Below are 6,067 nucleotides of genomic sequence, written 5' to 3' on the forward strand. Positions count from 1 at the left end.
TGGCCTCATACAATGGCTTGAGGAGTCCGGGTCTGAACTCCTCAAGAGGAGGAAGTGAAGAAGACCATCGAGAAGAACACTATGAAGAAGATCATCAATCCAACAGTGCTTCTCAGAAAATCCCTTCACCGCAACCCTCACCACAACATCAATCTCCTCCACATCAATCTCCACCACCGCAACAAAAAATCGTTCATTCCCCTGAACGACCTGAAACTCCCCCCCCCCCATTTTAAGAATCTGGTGGATCACATGTCTTTTCCAAGCTTAAATGACTCCCCTATCGCTAAATAGAAGAAAGCTAACTGGAAAGCAGCTAAACTTGCAGAGCTTATATGGAGAGAATGCGGTTTTGACACTGTGATGGATGAATCCTTGATAAACTCTTGGATCAATCCCCACCGCAGACTGCTAGATGATGACTACAAACCATACCTCACGTATGTTGAACCCCCTTCGGATGGCTACTGGGATGTTCCTATCTCCTCAAATGCTAAATACTTCACAGTATTTGAGTAGTTTGACCGCAACCTTCCTGATCACAAAAGCATGCCAATGGAGTTTGAGAGACTTAACCGATTCTATGCCAAGCATGCCTCTCCCATTGAGAAGATCTGGTCCAACGACAGACCATCAGCAGTCAAGAACTTCAAACCTCGCAAATTAATGAAGGCTGACTTTGTGCAATACACACTCACTAGAAGGAATCAAGACTATGTCTGCACCCAAGCTGACTTCCCCTGCATGAACCCAGAAGAATTTTCCTGATAGCAAAGGTGTTCCAAAACAAGTGTGAAAAGCATACGAAGATGAAGATAGCACTTGAAAGGGAAAGTACTTATCTGAAGGAAACTGTTTGTGACTTCGCAAAGATCGATGCGGATATCCACCCAATCATTGCTAAGAAGTTTGATCTACCTTCTCTTGATCCCGCACCGAAGGTTATGAAGAAAGATCCCTTGGTGCAACAAACTTTCCTGAACTTGGAGTCATCTTCAACAGGAAAGCTGATCAATTCAAGTACTTCATTTCCATGGCCTCCATGAACCGCCTCACAAATAAACAACTTGAAATCTGTCGAACCTTAGTGGAAAAATCAAAACATACAACTGCTGAAGTCAAGTTCGAGATTTTAAGGAGGATCACCTGGTTGGAAAATATCAGGAAGTTTTGGTGGATCCTGATCAAGTTCCTTAAACTTGATAAATGAAGAAAATTAGATGTCACTTAGGGGAAATTGTTGATACATGAAGTGACCCTCTTAATTTTCCCTACCGCAGCCTCGAAGCATCCACAATCAAGCTTCCATCAGCAGCCACATCCGAAGTCGTCTAGGCTACCGCATTCTTCTTTCTTTATTTACTTTATGTTTTTGAAATACTCTCTATTTTCCAGTATGCCTTGCATGGCTACTCTTAGAGAAAAAATCAATTGTATTTCTTGAGTCTCTATAAATAGAGCTCACTCTTTATCAATCAATACAGATCTCTCTTTACTCATCTCTAAATCTGAATTATCTTCAAGTTATCCTTACGCATCTCATATCTATCTTACTCTTTAAAATCCTCTCGAACATAACTGATTAATACTTCTCTTCGGAGCAAGTCATTCGTGACTTTATCACTAAGATTGATCTCACTCACTAACTTGATTTGAATGCATTCCATGCTATGAATCAACTTATGTGTTTACTTGATCTCACTCACTAACTTGATTTGAATGCATCACTAAGATTGATCTCACTCACTAACTTGATTTCTGCAACTAACTATCTATCTATCTAACATATTAACTTATTATTGTTGAGCTTTTAGATCCATTGAGATTAACTAATTCCGCAACTATACTTGTTCTAACGTTTGTTCAAGTGTGTCTCAAGTTTTTCTCTCAACATGGGCAGAACTTCTAGGCCAAAAGCTCTTCTTCTCTGAGCCTTCTGGCGCTCCGGGACTCGCCTCTTACACTTAGGAAGTACTAGGGAAGGGGAGTGATAGTTTTGAAGTGTTGAGAGAGAAAGAAGGGTGAAAGTGTGAAGAAAATGGATGATTTGCGACACTATTTATAGGCTGTATGGGGCCTCTCACGTCGTGAGCCTTGCGTAGCCACCAAGGTGAAGCCTGGTGCTGACACGTGGCGTTGGACACAGGTAACACAGTCAATTTAAAAAATCATAACTTTTGCATACGAGCTCTGTTTTTGACATTCTTTATATACACACATAGGTATTGACAAGATCTACAACTTTCCTTTTGACCCCATTGTCTAATTCTTTACCAATTTTAAATTTAACAGTCTGAGAGGATTACACTGTTAACAACTATGTAAAAGTCATAACTTCTACATACAGACTCTGTTTTCGACTGTCTTTTTATCATTTAACTCCTATTAATGAGATATTCAATTCTCATTTATATCATTTTGGCTAAAAATTTACTGACCTAAAATTCGATTTCCGAGCTGTGCATTGCTATGCTAAATTTTAGAAAAATCATAACTTCATCATGGGAAGTCAGATTTGAACGTTATTTTTATGCACCCTCTTGATTTAACATATACTAGAAATTTTGTTCAGATCGCTAAGGCTAAAAAGTATTTTATCGCAAACTCACTTTTTACGTCACATAGCGTCGTGCCGATTTTTTTCCGCAAAACTTCGTCGGGTCGTAAGTTCTTCGCTTTAAGTCGGATTTCAGCGTTTTTTATATGTACATCACCCCTATGACATATATTATAACTTGGTTAATTTTAATCATTTTAAATATTTTTCTATCAAAAGTCATTTTTGATGCTTATTGTCTCTAAATTGACTAGCCCGAATCTGCAGGTGTTACATTGGTATCTGATTCCGATTCCTGTTTAATCATATTGAACAAAAAAGAAACTGAGAAACAGAGACTTAATCGAAAGAGTCGTGTTTTACTGGGTGTTGCAATGCCTTCAATGAATAACATACTCAACAAATGGAATTCCAGTCTCGGAAAGAAGTAGATCATTGGCACTAAAATAAATCATTTTTATATATTTATGATGACCATATATTAAATTTAATTATTTGAAAAAATTTCAATATGTATGTAGATAATGCATTCAATCGGATTCTTGGGCCCTGCTTTCATTCTTACACAGCTAATATGTGTCAAGACACTTGCAATGGTAGTCCTTTGTATGGCTTGTAGTCAGGTCTAAATTTTTTTATCCCTTAAATTAACACAAACATTGTAACTTTCAAAAGTCAAACAATTATGCTAAAAACTTTTGACAGAGATCTGATGCATTCTCTCAATCGGCCCTTTACTCCAATCACCAAGACATTGGACCCCGATATGTAGTTAGTAATAATTCAAATTTATAGGTATTTATTATTTCATCACAAATAATGCATCTCATAACTTTGGTTAACTTTTACTAATCCCTTTTTGACTTTCCGGACAGTCTTGTTGGAGTTGTCTAACACAACAACAGTACTTGCTGGAGTCTTTGGTTCAACTGCAACATGTTATATTGAAAGCTGGGGAAAGCAGGTGAAATAGTGAAAGTTGCTCCTGGACATTTCCACAACCATATGATGCCCAAATTGCTTGCAGTTCCAAGTATTGAAAAGTTTGCTAATCTTTTTATCTATTTTCAACCAGATATATCAACCAAAATAAGTTGAATAGGTGAAGGTAGTTCTAAAGACCGAAGAAAACACCATGAAATAATATAGAACAACAGCTAGACGACTTGAAAATGCCAAACTGGTTTGTAAATTGTAATTCAATTCTCCATCTTCTGTGTTTAAATTTTTTTATCAGGTTCAACAATTTTAGGTTCTCAGAAGATATATAAAGATAGGCACAAAACAACGTTCACCTGTGGACAAAGATGAAATCATATATGAGGTAACAATTTATAAAAGGTTAGGATTGAAGTAAAAAGAAACAGATGATTGATGATTTTGATTCAATTTTGGTGATGTAACAGGTGGCAAGACAGATTGGAGTGCGTATTGAGCCTGAAAACTTGCAATTGGAGTCTCCTTTGTCAATTTTAGGGGAGTTTGAGGTGCCACTTCGATTGCCTAAGTCTCTTCCTTTACCAGAGTGTAAGGTTAATTAGACTATTACTATCAAAATCCATAAGAAGTGAAGAGAATTAATTTCTTAATATTTTCACTTTTTGCATTCATTAGGTTATTGAGGTTCACAAAACACTTGTCTTTCTTATTTGTTGGAAATGTTCTTAATTGGGAATTGTTAGACATTTGGTTTTTATAGTTCTATTTTCTCACTTGATTTAAAATAAAAACTATATATGGAGATCATATAATGGAAGACTTAAATCCCTTTAAAATTATAAGATTTGTTAGACATGAGTATTTTTAACTAAGTTTATTCTCATAGTAAGTTGGATTGGCTATTTAAATTCTGTGTTTTCCCATTTTATTTAGTTTTTTTTGCTATTGTTGTGATTTTATTGTTGTTCATGTTTTAATTCAAATGGTATAGACTCGGATTGCTGTAATTTCTTTTGGTGTGATTTTATTTTGTTGCTGTTAAATGGTTTGAGTTATATGTATATGTTTATATTTGTGTATATGTGTGTATATTTAGTTTTTTTTTATTTAAACTAGGGAAAACAAAACTGAATCAAATTTGATTGCAATTGAAAATGGTTTCTTTCAACTATTATGTTTACTGGTTTAATTATGTGTAGATCAGACATTTAGTGATGATTTGTATTTTACCTTTTTTAACTTTAGGTTTTGGTTGAAATATGTAATAAAACCATTTCATATCCCTGTCTTATCTACCACTGATATCTATCTGGAATTCATTGAGAAGTGAGTGGACATGGAAGAACATTTCATATCCCTGTCTTAATTTGTTAGAAATGTTTAATTAAACACCCTTCTCCTTTCTTTTACTCTTAATCTAAACATGTATCTACACAGAAAGGTATAATAGTCCTTTCCTACTTCCTTCACCTTCAGCTCCTCAGATGTACAAGCCATATCCAAGCTTGCAGAAGTGATTTCCATTTCTGCCCTTGAAAGCACCAAAAGGGATTTTGTAGTTCTTCCTTTATTTTATGTATATTTATTTTGGGATAAATGCAAGATATAACTTAGTTTTATTTTCAGGTATGATTGGCTTACATCTTGGATATGATATTGATATTGTTGTCACATAAAGGCAACTCTTTTGTGAAAATGGTATCTACTTTCATCATACCCAGATGCTTAATTGTTGCAATCAACAGCCCCACTTATGACACGCTGAGAAGGGAATAGAAAATGACTTCCTATTAGCTCTTGTTATTTTCTGCATTCAGTATGTTCTTGTTGTATATAAACATTAAATCTTTGTTGTTTTTTTCAAGTTTTTTTTGCAGATATACAAGAGTTGAATTCTTCATTTCAATCGTTAGTTGTACTACTGAAATAGATTTTTTTTGTATGAAACACAAAGTAGATTAGATTAATGATGTTGGTACATTTATTGTAAGAAATAGATTTGTATGACATTAAATTTTGTGCAATGGATTGTATTTTTTGTATATAGTATTTTATTTTCTATTATGAGACATTTAAATGCAAATTTAATTTGAAAATTAGTAAATTTATAAATATTTTTTTAACATTTAAATTTACAATACACAAAAATGTGTGTCATCTTCATTTATGACATGGCATTTCTTGACATGCGAGAAGCCCTACGCTTCTAGTAACTCGTCGTAGCCTCAAGGCATTCTCATTCCCGGGTTGCAATCCACGAACCCTAAATCGCAGACGATCTGAAGCGGGAAGTTACACTAGTCCTCACAACACGCTACTAGGCCACCATGGTGTGGCGACTAGAGATCAATGGACTGTTTCATCGGTTTGAGCCCACAACATGGCCAAAGGAAGACCATAGTATGAAGGGGTGCTGATGGAATTTTGACTTGGATCCAGATCGGGTTTAGACACATGGGCCACAATGTGGATGTAAAAAAAATTGACTTTGTATTTGACCGTTGACTCTTTGACCTGAGTAGACTTTTGGTCAAATCTTAGTTTTCGGAGGGTGGGCTAAGGTTTTATCTT

At 35.4% G+C, this 6,067-nt stretch overlaps 1 pseudogene; it reads left to right on the forward strand.

Moving 5' to 3' along the window:
• The first annotated feature begins 809 nt into the window (after positions 1-809).
• Positions 810-4,128, forward strand: LOC145075480 (uncharacterized; annotated as a pseudogene).
• Positions 4,129-6,067: the final 1,939 nt, after the last annotated feature.

This window comes from Lactuca serriola, chromosome 9 (genome assembly GCF_051521515.1).
Source record: "Lactuca serriola cultivar US96UC23 chromosome 9, Lser_US96UC23_V15, whole genome shotgun sequence".
In the NCBI taxonomy this organism is placed as follows: domain Eukaryota; kingdom Viridiplantae; phylum Streptophyta; class Magnoliopsida; order Asterales; family Asteraceae; genus Lactuca; species Lactuca serriola.